This window comes from Hippopotamus amphibius, chromosome 3, assembly GCF_030028045.1.
Source record: "Hippopotamus amphibius kiboko isolate mHipAmp2 chromosome 3, mHipAmp2.hap2, whole genome shotgun sequence".
NCBI lineage: Eukaryota > Metazoa > Chordata > Mammalia > Artiodactyla > Hippopotamidae > Hippopotamus > Hippopotamus amphibius.
This window is the reverse complement of record NC_080188.1, coordinates 82,734,874-82,750,988: the sequence shown is the minus strand read 5'-3', so window position 1 is coordinate 82,750,988 and position 16,115 is coordinate 82,734,874. Positions and strand designations below refer to the sequence as shown.

The 16,115-nt window shown below is 42.9% G+C and overlaps 1 non-coding gene across 1 annotated transcript; it reads left to right on the top strand.

Moving 5' to 3' along the window:
* On the top strand, positions 1-107 carry LOC130850666 (U6 spliceosomal RNA). Its single transcript, XR_009053010.1, has one exon. It is a non-coding gene; the product is annotated as a U6 spliceosomal RNA (small nuclear RNA).
* Positions 108-16,115: the final 16,008 nt, after the last annotated feature.

The window sequence follows — 16,115 nt, the reverse complement described above, 5'->3', positions numbered from 1 at the left end:
GTGCTCGCTTCGGCAGCACATATACTAAAATTGGAACGATACAGAGAAGATTAGCATGGCCCCTGCGCAAGGATGACACGCAAATTCGTGAAGCGTTCCATATTTTTCTTAGAGGACTGGGGCGGGGAGGGTGGGGGGGACTCGAGGGGGGGGAGTCAAGGAAGGGAAGGAATACGGGGATATGTGTATAAAAACAGATGATTGAACTTGATGTACCCCCCAAAAAATAAAATAAAATAAAATAAAATAAAATAAAATAAAAAAATAGTAGAGAAATTAAACAGGTATAATCCCAAAAGGGGAGCTGGAGAGGAGGGCCAAGTAGACCAAAGATTTCACCAACTTTGGATGAAGGAAAGCAGAGGGAGGAGTGGTTTCTAGATGAGTAAGTTAGAAAAACTACAACCTAAAGTGCCTCTGAAAAGGGTGGCCCTAGTGGGAAGTGAGCTGACTCCTCCATGTGGACCAGACACGGGGCTCAGAACTGGGGACTGATTGAAAGTAAGAGCAGAGGTGAGTGGGACCTACCTCTCTTTCTCATCTTCTTGCAGCCGGGGGACCACCTGTGTGAGCCCCCATCCCTCCCCTTCCCCCAACCAACATACGCACCATTTACAAGGACAATGAAGGGGATGTGACCTAAACTGTTACCAAGCCTTAGGCAGAAGCAGCAGGGAGTGAGGCACAGAAATGAAAATGGAGACTGTTACCGTCTGCAACTCTCCCCTACCCTGTCCCAGAAGGCCAATAGTCTGGCATCTCTCAGAGGATTCTTTCCAAGAGAAGTGAACAACAGGGAAAAGTCTTCGAGTACTCATGTTAGTGGTAGAGGCGAGAGTTCCTCTGATGAAATTTGACTCCCCACCCAAGCAAAGGAGAAACTCCTCTTCCAGTGAACCCCAACCAATATAGAGAGCTTCCTCTCCGATTTTTAGTATCTGTCTCTTAAATATAAACAGGTAGTCAAGTATCGTTAAACATCTGAGAAGGCCCTCCAACTTGAAAGACTAAGCCAAAAAAATCCATGAAATTAACTTTGAGAAAAACCTATTCAATATAATTAATACCCCCAGAAAGATAAAATACTTATAATACAGGAACAGAATGCAATTTTTAAAAGGCCTCGTGGAAACTAAAATGTGGGAGAAATTCAAAACAAAACAAAACAAATACCTTCAATGGAAAATAAAAATTGAACAAATCAAACAGAAATTAAAAGAGGAGATGGAAATTAGCAGAGAAAACATAAAAAACTTAGAGGATCAGTTTGAGACATTTAACATCTAAATAACAGCTTCAAAAAAGAAAATATCACAGAATAAATTATTCAAAAATTAATACAAGAAAAATTAGCAGAATTGAAGGACAGAAAATATCCATATTGAAAGGGCTACTCAGTGTCCTTTGAATAAATGGATGAAAAAAATTCATATCATGATTTATTATTATGAAAGTTTGGAACACCTGGGCTAAAAAAAAGTCCCTAAAAATCTGTGGAGGGAAAAATCAGGATTGAAAATTTTGGATTTCTCCTTAGCAACATCAGATGCTAGAAGACAAAGGTCTTTGAAACTCTATAGGCAAATTATTTTTAATTTAGAATTGTACACCCAGCCAAATTATTGACCAAGTGAGAGAGAGAATTAAAAACCTTTCCAGACAAAGGACTCCAAACACCACCTCTCACAAATTATTTCTTAAGAGGCTGGAAAATATGGTCCAACCGAACAATGAAATAAACCACGAGAGAGGAAAACATGGTATACAGAAAATCAGGATTTCAATACAGGAGAGGGAGTTTTAGGATGATAGATGGGCATTTGGACTCAGGAACTACTAGTTGAGCTGTGAGCAAGGAGGGCCTTAGAAGGCCCCAAGAATACAGAAGGAAATGACAATTCATCTCACTCTCATGGTACAGCTTTTAGAAAAAAACACTTCTCAGAATTCAGGACATCAGATGATAAATTCAGAAAAAATTTAAAAGGCTCAATAGATTAAAAGCTATGCAACACAGCAAAATGAGGCAATTATTAATCCAAAATAGTATGCGAAAAAACTTAAGCATAGTTAGTGCGCCGTGTAGCCCTGCAGTAAACCATATTTGTGCATCTATAAAAAAGTAAATACTGATTAACGACTGTGTTAAAATGTATGTGGGGGAGAGGAGGGAGTAGGATGGACGGAAAGAGACTTAAATCCTCCTCTAATAATTAGAAGTTATTAATGTCTAAAATGAAAAAAAACCCTAAGACATAAGAGGATAAGCATATTATGAAAAGATGGGAGATAGCCATCACAGAGCTAGCTAAAAGAGTTACAAATGTTTGCCTTTGTGCTTGGGGAGAAAAGAGAGGCGTACAGCATTTTGACATGTTTTACTTTTTTTGCATTACTTTACTAAAAAAAATATATTTTTTGTTGTTTTTTGTTTTTTTGTTTTTCTAGAACTTTTATTGAGATACAGTTAACAGACAATAAACTGCATATCTTTAGAGCGTACAATTTGGTATCCCAATCTCCCAATTCATTCCCCCCCAACCCTCCCCACTTTCCCCACTTGGCGTCCATATGTTTGTTCTCTACATCTGTGTCTCTATAAAAATATATTTTTTAAAGGGAGGCAAAAAAAGAATTAGTAGGGCCGATTTTGAAACCAGTGGCACTTCTTTACCCATGCCAGCCAGCATCCATTAACGAGGAACTGATCAAGCTTGTCACCATGAGTTACTAGTTTAATGGCACAAAAGAGGGGTGTGGGGGGCTCCTCTGGAGGAGTTCCACAGGGTGAGAGCTGTGTGGGCGCCAATGTCCTAGGTTCTCTTTGTCCCCATCTTTCATCTGTAAAAGGGGCCCAAAGATAAGGCCCCTTGTTAATACATGATGCATGTGATGTGCTCAGCACAGTCTCTGCCTCATGACTTCTGAATAGAGGGAGCTTTATTTTTACCACCACTCCTCAATCTCAGGGTGAAAACTAGCTTACGTTAAGATCTGGAGCTAGTAGGATCCAGGACTTTTGACTTCGGGGTCTGATTCAAGCTTGGACAGATGGATAAACTGAGTTGTCACCCCGTGTATCTTATATCAGGAGGACTAGCCACTTCTGGAGCCTCAAGAATACAGCCCTCATCCCCTCCCCAACTGTTTTCCTGTCATCTCTTTCTTTTAACTTAATTTTTATTTTATATTGGAGTATAGTTGGTTTACAATGCTCTGTTAATTTCAGTGTTAGTTTCAGTGATTCAGTTACGCATATACACTTAACCATTCTTTTTCAGATTCTTTTCCCATATAGGTCCTTACAGAGTATTAAGTAGAGTTCCCTGTGCTATACAGTAGGTCCTTATTAGTTATCTATTTTATATATAGTAGTGCGTGTATGTGTCAGTCCCAATCTTCCAATTTATCCCACTCCCACAAATTTCCCCCTTGGTAGCCATGTTTTTTCTATGTCTGTGAGTCTGTTTCTGTTTTGTAAATAAGTTCATTTGTATCATTTTTTTTTAGATTCCATGGTATAAGTGATATCATATGGTATTCGTCTTTCTCTGTTTGATTTACTTCACTTAGTATGATAATCTCTAGGTCCATCCATGTTGCCACAAATGGCATTATTTCATTCTTTTTTATGGCTGAGTAGCCTTCTGTTGTATATACACCACAACTTTCTCCATTCATCTGTTAACAGACACTTAGGTTGCTTCCACGTCTTGGCTATCGTGAATAGTGCTGCTATAAACATTGGGGTGCATGTATCTTTTCAAATTATGGTTTTCTCCGGATATACACCCAGGAGTGGGATTGCTGGATCATATGGTAGCTTTAGTTCTAGGTTTCTAAGGAACCTCAGTACTGTTCTCCATAGTGGCTGTGCCAAATTACATTCCCACCAACAGTGCAGGAGGGTTCCCTTCTCTCTATGTCCTCTCCAGCATGTACTGTTTATAGACTTTCTGATGATGACCATCTCCATTATCTTTTTAACCAGCACTGGGTTTTACTTCCAAATTTGCCCACCAGGTATCTTAAGCGTTTTCTCTACTTGGAAATACTTCTCACTGGGCAAATGAAAATGACCAAATTTTTCGTAAAATGAAGTCCAGAGTGTCTCTTTTGGAAACTCTGTCTTTCCCTTAAAATTCTAGATCAAACTTTCAAAAAGGCCAGAGAGGGGTCAGTAGAAAAGCAGAAGTGACGGGTTGGAAGGACTTCCCTTGTGTCTGTATTAGGTCCCACTGAGTGAGTGTTATTCCACCCAAACCAAAAGACTTCTTCCTACCGGGGAGATATGCAGTGTGAATTAGCCTGCATGTGTTTTGGTCCCCAGCACAGCCGTGACAGATGTGTAGTCACTGTGAGTTACTCTTGACCCTCCAAGCCTGCCTAAAGCAGACAGCAGCAGTGCTGTGAGTTCTTCATCTGGCCTGGCTGCTCTCTCTAAAGGCTCTAGCATCAGTGGAAGCGTCAGAGGCACACGGGACGGGGTTCTGAGGCTGGGCGGTGGGGACGTGCTGCTGGCAGCTTAGCGCTCCTGAGTCCTAAGAGTCACGTGACAGACTGCGGCCACCTGATCCTTCTGAACACATCCCAGAAAGCCCCCCACCCACAGACCTTCCAGGTCCACACTTGGCGGCTTGCGGTGCTGGGGTCCTGAGCCCCAGCCTAGTCATTTGTGTACATTTCACTGTGGCTTTCTGGTTGATGATCTAGACTCTAACCCAACAAGCTTCCTGAACTTCAAAGATTCGAAGCAGCTAGAGGGACCATTAGCAAGCTTTTCTTTTTTGAGAGCTGTTTAATCATCCCTTGACAACTGAAATCAGCTGTTGGTTGAAGTGGGCGGCTTCTTCATTTTCGGAAGTCACAGTGACTTCATAAGATGTATCCTCTAATGTTAAGGATGTGTGAACAGATTAGGTCTAGTATCACTACCCTCAGTGAAGGTTTTTTCTTTCTTTTCTTTCTTTTTTTTTTTTTTTAAATTAAAGCAGCCACCAGAGGCCCAGGGTCTAATTTAATTGAGCTACTCATAACCAAGGCTCCAATGAAAGACCCTCTTCAGCATTGATTTGCTGCTTCCAGAAATCGGCTTAAGTTCCCCCACAAGTGTGTCTAGTTGGAAAAGAAACACCAAGGAGAGAAATGCTGTGACATTTCCTCTTCTCTCAGAACCCAGGTCCTTTGCTTTGGTGAGTACAATTCTTTAAAACTCCTAGAAGAGGGATTCTGGTACTGTGCTTGCAAAAGACTCCCCACCTCTGATTACACACACACACACACACACACACACACACACACCCCCTCCATCCACAGGGCCTGAGCCTATACACGCCCTAATGTTTCTGTTTATTTCTACTCAGCTAAGGAGTCATTGCAATGGGGAAAATAAATTAGAACTAAATTAGACTGAGATTCGGAGGCCTGGAAGCATGACTGCTGAAGAGCATTACTGGTTGTTTTATGTCTCCACTGCCGGGGCGGGGCGGGGCGGGGGGGGGGCGGGTGGCCTCCCACCTCAGTTACCGGCAATCTGGCTAATTAGTGCACAGGACCGAAATGTGGAGAGAGGTCCAAATCTGCTCAGATGGAGAGCGGCATACGACAATTCAAGGTGTATCCATCTCTAAGAAAAAAAAAAAAAAGAATCCTTACAGAATATACGCAAATTGTTGAAAAGCTCTTACTTCACTCTTTTCCCTTGCTTACCCTGGAGAAATCCAAATTAGAAAACTTCCCATTTAAGACAATCAACAGAGGAGAACAACAGATCAACTTGGGCCAATATCAGTAGCAGGGAAGACCAATTAACAATTTCATGAATTGTGCTGTTTATACTTCTATTCCTAAGGTTAATTATGCGATCAAGTAATAGCTTTTGCCTTGATTGCAGGGCCCTTAGGAAATAAAAGTGTGTTTCCACTTTACGAGTATGTTTGCATTTCAGTCCTGCATTGAAAGCACAGGAACTGAGCTTAGTAAGTATCACCTGTACACACAGCTGTAGTCAAAGGAGAGGGTTGTTAAAAAAGAGACAACAGGCCCTAAATGGAGTCACTTGGGCGAAGCTCATGTCACCAAACTGAGACTTAATACCTAACCTAATTGCAGTTTTAGCCTCTCCCAGCAAAGTGATCTTAACCAGTCAGTCTGGAATTTCCTGGGCAGCCCTCAGGAGGTAATTCACCTGATAGACCCATGCCTTCCCCCAGAGGAAGGGGACCCTGCCTGAAACAACCCACTCTTTGCTAAAATAACTTCCTCACCCGCCTCCTTCTGCCTATAAAAGTCTCATTTTGTATAGCTCTTCAGAGCTCCTTTCTATTTGCTAGATGGGATGCTGCCCAGTTCATGAATTGTTGACTAAATCCAAAAGCCAGTAAGGTCTTTAAAATTTACTCAGTTGAATTTCATTTTTTAACAGGGTCTTAGCCTCACGATGATGTGTAAACAGAAGCATAATTCACACAAGTACGAACACCCACCTATACATTTTCTCTCTCTCCCTGCTTTGGACCATTTGTATTGTCCATTCTTTCCAGATGTTGTAGGTTGGAGAGTGCAGGTCTTTCCCCATTATACCCTATTGAGAAGAATCAGTACAATTAGCCACTTGACCTTAAATACATGTGCAGAGGAAAGAAACGTCACCTACATTTTCAGCAGACAATTTCAGCAAGGCTGTGCAGGTCCCTGTGAATAACGGCAGCTTACATTTTTTGAGGGATTAGCCCATGGCAGTCACCTCCCATGAATTGGTTCGTGTTACTTTTACAATAAGCCTATGAGGTGGTGCAGGGGAGCCGAAGTTGCCACCCCAAAATATCTCTTTGGTGTGCAGATTATATCGAGTTAAAAACAATCAAGGTCCAAGAGACTCAGGAAGATAGTTTGACCTTCCCCCTAACTGCCTAAAAGAATTTACACAGAGGGCCAGATCCAGGAATAGAGCTATCTCCAGACAGATCTGCCAGGAATATGGGCGAGGTATGGTGGGAAAACTGGAGAATGACCTAGAAATCAGAGTCCACTCTGTGTCCCAGTCTCTGCAGGCCCCGGCAAACATTTATTTACCAAATATTTGTCTTTCCATCTCCATGCGAATTGCCTTCCCCTCCTTTGAAGTCTCATACCAGTAGCCCCAACATTCTCTTTTTTGTCTCTAGCTGAGGATGGTGTTTGGGGTGAGGGCTTTGGCCATTCTGGCGAGAGACTCAGTTTTCCTGGGTCTCTCCCATGCACACACACTATTAAACTTTGGTGTGTTCATCTGTCTCATGTCAATTTAATTCTTAGACTAGGCAGAAGATGCTAGAAGGGTAGGGGAATGCCTCCTCCCAGATACTGGTTACTAGGGGTATCATCATCTCTCCTCTGCAGGTGAGAAAACAGAGGCATTGAGAGATTATGCAAACTGGCCAAGTCCCTGACAGCTAATTAAGCTGGGATTTGAACCCAGACAGTCTAGCTCCAGAGCCTCCACACTTAACTACCACGTGCTATTGTTTCTCCCTTTGGGCCCTGACTCTGGTTTGCATTATTAGAGGATAGTGGGTTATTTCAACAAAATGGAGAAGCAACACCTAGGAGGTATATTGTGCTGTTTGTAAACTGTAAATTGAGGTGCAAAAGTTAACCTCTTCTGCATGCCATCGCTTCTGACTAGTCTGACCCAAAGTCATCAAAAAGATCATTAGTTTCTTTGGCCGCTGCCGACAGTGTTACCAAGATGTGACCAGAGCTGTCTGATGTCCGGCTGACTCCTCCTGCCTTGCCTGGAGCTCTGGGATGGCCCACGTCCTCAGGGCAGCAGAGCCAGGGCTGGACGGATGCAGACCTTTGTCGACAGTGTGGATGATGAAGAGGGGACTTGTGGGCTCATTTAATGAGGGCTCACCACAGAACTCTCTGGATGAAGATCAAGGTACCAAATTCACTTCATGTCTTCTTTTCATAAGTGCACCCACTGAAAGAGAGGAGGTGTGTACGGCAGCTGTGAGTTCGGACTGCAGAGTCAGACTGAACTAAATAAACCCAGGCTCTGCCGTCTACAGCCAGCTGACTTGGGTTTGTTCCTTAATCTCCTTGCACCTCAGTGGCCTCATCTGCAAGAGACTATCTGCCTTATAGGTTGTCATAAAGACGAAATCTCATAATCATGGTAAAGAAACTCAAAGTGGGGTCTTCAGACCAACAGCAGCATCACCAGTGAGCTTCTCAGAGCTGCAGGCTCTCAGACCCCATCCCAGACCTGCTGAATCGGCATCTGAATGATTCCAGGTCATTCACCTGAATGGTCGGTGCTTCATCACAAATACTAAAGATTGGGACGTCAGTACAGTGAAACACATGACCGCTATGAGTTGTAACGATATGAAGTCAGATCATCTGCCGTCCAAGTGGCTACAGCGTCACCCTTCCAGGAGGAAAGTGTTAGAAGGGCGGGACCTCGGGAATGCACCAGGCTGGAAACACCTTCCCCTGCCTTTACTGTTCCTCATATTCTAAATTCTCAGCGATGAAAAGAAAACCCCTGAAGAAAGTAATGGAGACTTTTCTGGGGAAACCAAAGTTGGGGTAACAACCATAAAATGTGCAGCTTTTGCACCCAGCAATGATGGAAGCTGGAAACTCTTGCCAGCACCTAAACTAGGCAAGCCATTTGCAAAAATGATTATTATTATTTTTTCCAGCACAGCCCGTCTCCTGCCTGATCATGGCTTTTAATTTAAGTGTACAGTGACTGCTCAAAAGGGAGTCTCTAGCCTTTGAAGGGCCACTCTCCTTTAGAAGTCTGTTGAGAACGCAGAGGGTCTGAAGATTAGTGTTGGCAGCGAGAGCATTTGACTGCCCAAGTATTTAATCTCCCAGGGACTTAGGTATTTCGCTGCGGGAAACTGATGTTCATTAAACTGTAAGCAAATTAGAGTTCAAGCCAAAGATATAAAGGAAGACATAATTAGTGTACGGGAGCCATCCACCATCGTCCGACTTCTCTTAGGTGAGAATCTTATACTTCGGAATTAGTTCCTTGCACCAAGGAAAATTATACAGCTGCTTTTACGCAGGCTGCCGATGCTGTGTTTTATCGCACTCAATTTGCAATGAAATGAAGCAGAAGCCGACAAGATGGCATTAAAGCTTTAATTTTCCTTTTGGGTTTTACCTCCAGTTTATCTTCAGAGGAACCCAGAATGGGTTGATAAATAGAGTATTTTGCCGGTTGATAAATAAAAAAGCTATTTTTACCAAGTGGACGCTGAATCGCTGCAGCACACTACAGAAGCTTCCTGGGAGGCACAGGATGGGAGGCCAAGACATCCTTCAGGAAAATCCATTTGGGGAAAAACACATTGCTCTCTGTCCCCCGGATCTGGCCACCCTGAAGTCATGTGGTCCTCGAAGACTCCTGACACACCCTGGGGGCTGCCCTACCAGGCCTGGGTTCCAGGCACAACTTGAGGGAAACAGACAAAGGAACTGAACTCCCAGAGGAGAATAAATCTCATCAGACATAGGATAGCACCCACTCTGCAGCTCCAAGAGGAGTTTTGTAAGGAATGAAATATCCGGCTCTCCCTCGCCCCGCCCTGTCACACTTCATTTTCAGGCAGCTGAATGAGAAATTCTGAGGGAGTCGCGTTTGAGTCTGTAGAACATACCCTGCTCCACATCCCTCCTCCATCCCTCCCCAGGTACTGGGAGCTGAAATATCTCTGGGAAAGGCCTTCCCTTGGATCTGGAAGGTAATGGTAGACCAGCAAGGCCAGGTAGGCAGGTCATGGACTGGGACCCCAATTCCCTGGGTCTGCAGGGCGGGCATGGGCACCCCTGGGTCTGGACTGAAAGGGAAAGCCGTGGATGCAGGAGCAGCGAAATGCATCCTTGAAAGAGGAGCGGCAGCACGGAGCTCCCTGCAGGGGCTGGGAGAGGAGCCTGAGCGGGCTGGGGACTTGGGGCTCACTCAGCAGGTGTGCTGCCTCCAGATCATCCCCAACCTGCAGCCTCCAGGTCTGACTTGGTAGGAAAGATGCTACTGTGACTGAATGGGCTGGGAACAGGAACACTGCTTTGGAAACTAAATAACACCTGTCATCATAGCCACCTCTCCGAGAACCCCTTTTTATAGTGAGTCTGAGAAGTAGGTGGATTTCACCTCTGTTTCACCAATAATGGAACAGAAGCAAAGTGCACGCCTGCCATTTGCCTAAAGTCACCCAAACAGAGGGTGGTAGAGATTGGAGAGTAGCCTCCACCTTCCTAGGTGGCTTCCTAAAGCTGGCTCCCCTCTCTGCCCCGTTCTGGAAAGTTCTAAAAGCTGGGAAATGCATAAGACACGAGAAGAAACTTGGGACATGATTTCTGAGGGAGGGAGTAGAATGTCTAGAAAAATGGAAGAAGTGGAGATTCAGGAAGGCAGGAAAGGAATAGAAGGAAAGAAGGATCCCAAGAAGGAGAGAACGGGGTTTTAGGAATGGAAGGAAATTCAGGGTCCCAAGTTCTGGCTGGTGAGGACCGAAGCTTTCTGCTTCTGCTCCCTGTCTTGCTTGAGTCAAGAATCTCAGAGACTTCCTGCAGCCCTGAGTGTGGGGATGGTGGTCAGGATGGAATCTGGAGGGACACGGCACAGACCACACCTGAAATTCCTCCATCGTGGAATACGGGGCAGTAGGGAGGCCACTGGCCGGGCAAGTGAACCCCAGCTGGAGCCTGAGGCCCCTCTCCTGAGTTTCTCCTGCCCACAAGACAGGAGGGCGTTCCCATGGGACACTCTCCCACAGCAGCAGGAAGTGGTCCTGACACCGAGTCCCTGTTGACTTGACTCCATGCTCTAAAGGAGGCCGCTGGGGTGGGTCTGCACTGGCCTTTGGAACTGAGAGGGAAAGGGGCGGGTGGGGGGGTGTGTGATGCCAAGGCTGGATCACAGAAAGCAGTTTTTTTCCAGAGCTCTGTCCGTTCATTGTGGTGTGATTCCACCCAATGCCCGTCTGCCTAAGAACATCAAAAAGTGTTTCGTTGTTTGTTTGTTTTATAAAGTGTATATTTTAAATTTCATCTTCTCAGTGGCTCTTAAGATACTTGCACCAAGACTTTGGAATCACTGGTTGAAACATTAATGGGGCGGGGTGGAGGGGAATGAAGTAGGGAGAGAGGAGACGAAAAGAAAAGTCCTTTCTTCCGGCTCTGTAAATGCATCATTAAAAAAAATTACCAGAGTAGCCATAGGGCAGCCACTTGGCCAGGGAACATCGCCCCTAGCAGGCACGAGCTACTTCCTGGGCGGGGTCTGGCAGGGCCTGGCCTCATCACAGCAATTAACATTTCCGGAAAGCCCTTCAATGCACCAATGAGGTGCTCAGTTTGCTGTCCTGGGTATGTCAGACACATGATTCTTAATATTTTGTTTAAAAAAAAAAAAGGAAAAGAAGAAAGGCAGTCCTGCAGCTTTGGTTGAGGAGGGGGGCCTATGGGCATACCCAATCAGAACCAGGAGAGGCCGGGGAAGCGAGACAGGGGCCCCAAGAAGGACCCAAGTTACATCACCAGCCTGGACCCCTCCCTGGGGACCAGCAGGGAAGCCACTGGCCCAGGAGTCCCCTCAGGAGGACAGTCAGGAGGTGCAGAGGTGGAAACACATCTAATCATAGGGATGCCAAATGTTCTGAGATTTCCAAGACTGTCCTGATTCCCTATAATTTTTTTCAGTAAAGATGGACCGGCACATGTGCTCTACCGTCATAGATACATTGCTAAAAACCCTGAGTGCTACAAAATGGCACGCTAAAAAAATGATAGGTCTTATGGGAAAAATAGAGTTGGGGCAGTCCGTAAACATCTGTGGAACTTGGTAACCGGAGCACTCGCAAAAACAGTCACGACCCTCATAAAACGTGGGCTGGGTTACGTGTCTCCTGGCCTTTGCGCAGCATCACGGGCTGTGATTCCTCGCAGCCTTGGAGCCCCTCCCCCAGGGCTCTCACTACAAAGGCGGGCTCTGGAGGGTGTTCGCGTCCACCGGAGATAAGCTGCATCAAAATGAAAAGTCTGATTCAGGGTGAAGGCGTCCTTAATAGCATTTTCATCTTGGCAGGAAATAGGATCAAGCTCCTAGATCTAACTCTATAGGAAACACTGAAGAGAGATTTATCGATCATCTTAAATACATGAAGATACGATTAGCTAAATTCAATGTAAGCCTGGTTTGAACAAACTAACTGTGAAAAGGCTTTTTTTAACAGAGAAAAATAAACGCTGACTTGTAATAGGTGATAGTCAGGCATTAGTATTCACTTTTTATTGGGTGTGATAGTGATACGGTGGTTACATTTTTTTCAATCTTTATCTATTAGATATGAAAATTAAAAAAAAACAGATGGGGTAGGTATGTCAAAAAATGTTAACAGTTGTTAAGTTTAAAAGGTGAGTATGTGAAGTTTCTTTATACTATTCACTTTTCTGTTTGAGACTTTTTTTGTAAAAAAAAAAAAAAAAGAATCTCATCTTGTACTGCCAGAAAGTAAGGAAAGGCTCAGAAAAACAAAACAAAAACCATCAATTACAGGAGCAGGCCAACTGAAAGAGCTCCCAGTGGTCAAAGCTGGCACAATTTGAGCAAAAAAAAAAAAAAAAAAAAGAAAGTAGCATTAGATTATAACCAAAAGTATAAAATAAATATCCCTAAGTCCATACTAATATTTTAAAAATGATCGAATAAATGGAGAGAAGGGACAAATGTGCTGTGAGGAAGAATTCCAAGTAATTGACACGTTAACATCTACTCTGTCCCCCAGGTGTGGAGAATAACCCCCCTCCTTAGTGTGGGCTGCACAGACTGACTACCTTCCCTTCCAAAGAGCGCAGTATGGAAAGTGGGAGAGGAGTACTTTCCAAGCTAATACTTCAGCCTGGTGGTGATCAAGGTCAACATCAACAGTGAGAAGTCATGCTGATAATGTGTACCCTTGATATATGATAAAACGTCACTTCACCTCTGTGATCTTCCTCAAAAATCCTAGGACCACAGTTTAATCATGAGAAAAACACTGGACAAATCCCAGTGGTAGAACATTCTACAAAACACCTGACCGGTACTCTTTAAAACTGTCCAGGTCATCAAAAACAAGGAACGTCTGAGAAACTGAGCCTAAGAGATGGATGGCTAAATGAACTGTGGGCTTCTGGGTGGGATCGTAGGATGGAAAAAGGACATCAGATAAAGAAACTCGAATAAAGTACAGACTTGAGTAAATAGAAGTATATCAATATTGGCTCATTAATTTTGACCACACTAATCTAAACATACCACACTAATCTAAGATGTCACTAAGATGTGCAGGGTAGATGGGAACTCTCTGTACCAGCTTCACAATTTTTCTGTAAATCTAAAATTGCTTTTTTAAAAAATAGTTTATTTTAAAAAAGAAAAGCAGATGAATTAGCAAGATATAATTGGCCCCTCAATTATCTCTTGATTTTAAAAAAATGTCCCAGAGAACTATGATGGTTAAAGGAATTCAGACCAGTGGACCACACGAGGCAGGAATGGGACCCCCATGCTCTCACCTCCACTCAGTTTTATCTATTCCCAGCACTTCCCACACTTGCAACCTCAGCACATCTGGAAATGCCCTCGATTCATTCTTTTACCACTGACGTACGTCTTTGATTAATGGTTTGTTTTTTAGTAACAGTTTTATTGCCATATAATTCAGGTACCCCAAAGTTCACTGTTTTAAAATGTACAATTCAGTTGTTCTTAATGTAGTCACAGAGTTACACAACCATCGCCACTAGTTTTAAAACATTTACATCACTCCAAAAAGAATCCCATACCCATCAGCAGTCACTCCCTTCAACCCCCCCACCCTGTGGCAACTAATAATCTACTTTCTGACTCCATGGATTTCACTATTCCGAACATTTCATAAACACAGAATCATACCATGTGTGATCTTTTGTACTGACTTCTTTTTCTTAGCATAAAGTTTTCAAGGTCCATTCGTGTTGTAGTGTGTATCAGAACTCCATTCCCTTTTTATGGCTGAATACTATCTCATTGTATGGATATACCACATTTTGTGTTTCCATTCATCAGTTGATGGATGCTTGGGTTATTCCCACTTTGAGGCTATCGTGAACAAAATTACTATCAGCATTCATGTGCAAGTTATGCATGAACATATGTTTTCATTTTCTTGGGTATATACCTAAGAATGGAATTACTGGGTCATATGATAACTCTATGTTGAACTTTTTGAGAAACTGCCACACTGTTTTCCAAAGTGGCTGCATTATTTTCTCATCCCATGAGGAATGTATTAGGGTCCCAGTTTCTCCTCATCAACACTTATTATTGTCTGTCTTTTTTATTTTACCCACCCTCGTGGGTATGAATCATACTGTGATTCTGATTTGCATTTCTTTAGAAACTATTAATGTTGAATATGTTTTTTGCAGCTTTATCATGGTATAATTGACAAATAAAAATTATATATATGTAACATGTACAATTTATGTATACATGGTGAAATTACGACCACGATCAAGCTAATTACATATCCATCATACCAGACGTTGAGCAGCTTTTCATGTGGTTATTGATATATGTTCATCTCCTTTATAGAAATGTCTATTGAATTTCTTTACTCATTTAAAAATTGTCTTTTTATTGATGAGTGATGAGAGTTCTTTATATATTCTGGATATAAGTCCCTTATCAGATACAATTTGCAAATTTCTTCTCCAATACATTTTGCTTTTTATTTTTTTAATGGTGTCCTTTGAAGCATGAAAGTTTTAACTTTGATGAGTTCCTATTTATTTATTTAATCTCTTGTGCCATATGTGTTATATCTAAGAAATCATTGCTTAACCCAAAGTCATGAAGAGTTATGCTTATGTGTTCTACTAAGAGATTTAGCTCTTACATTTAGGTCTATGATCCATTTTAAGTTAAATGCATTTTTGCATATGGTGTGAGGTAGGGATCCAACTGTGTGCTTTTGCTGTGAATATCCAGTTGCCCCAGTATCCTTTGTTAAAAAGACTATTCTTTCCCCTATTAAATTATCTTGCCACTCTCAGTGATGATCAACTGACCATCCTTGTTTTTTAATAGCTATTATTTTCTTTTTACAAAAGAAATATTTGTTCGTTGCAGATGTTTTGGAAAATATGACAAACAACAAAAGAGAATATATTAAAACATGCTATAATCTCATTCTCTAGAGCAAACCAGATTTTTGAAACTGATTTCAAGATATTTTTGAAACATTTTTTCTTGTAAATCAAAAACCTAGAGCAGGGGTTAGAGGGTGATTCTGACATGCAGCCAGAGTTGAGAACCACCCTGAGAAAGGCCATCATGGGCTGTGCAGACAGATGTGCTCAGATGAGCTCTGGAGATGAGAGATGTGCAAGCATCCTGGGGAGTAAGTGGCCCAGGATGGCATCCCAGGAAGCCAACTGTCAGGGGAGTCAAGGTGTGTGAAGTGCCGAGTCTCCCTCACACATCCCCACCCTCCTGCTCTTGTCATTCTTAGAAAAGCACGCCCATGCTACTCCTCCTCTGGTGACCCACCAGACTTGGGATTCAGGCCTCTCTCTGCTCTGCTTCTGCTTCTGTTTGGATTTCTTCCTAATGTCTCTCTTTTCCTAAGTCTCAAATTCACAATCTTCAAGAGAAGATCTGATTGGTGTTTCACTGCTCAACATGAAGCAACATGGAATCCTCCATTCAGGTCACTGGAGGTGACCATATAATTTGTCATTCAAGTTGGGATCCTCTTGAGAGTGAACATGAGAGCTGATCATAACTGAGCTGGAGTCAGAGGTATAAAGCAAGATTACACAGTCAGACTGGGATGCATGGTCATCCTACTTATGGGCTATTGATCTTCCTTAGATTTACTCTAGCAGTTTCCAAATGTGCTGTGTGTGAAACACTACATATTATAACCTCCCTCTTCTTACCTCTTTCTTGATGATTTACAGTGCATATTAGCATATTAAAGGCTGAGAAGGAATCTAAGTAAATTTAACATTTTCCATTTTCATTTAACTATTTTTCCTTGATGTAATATGTGTTTGGTGGACCTCTTTTCCACATGGATTCT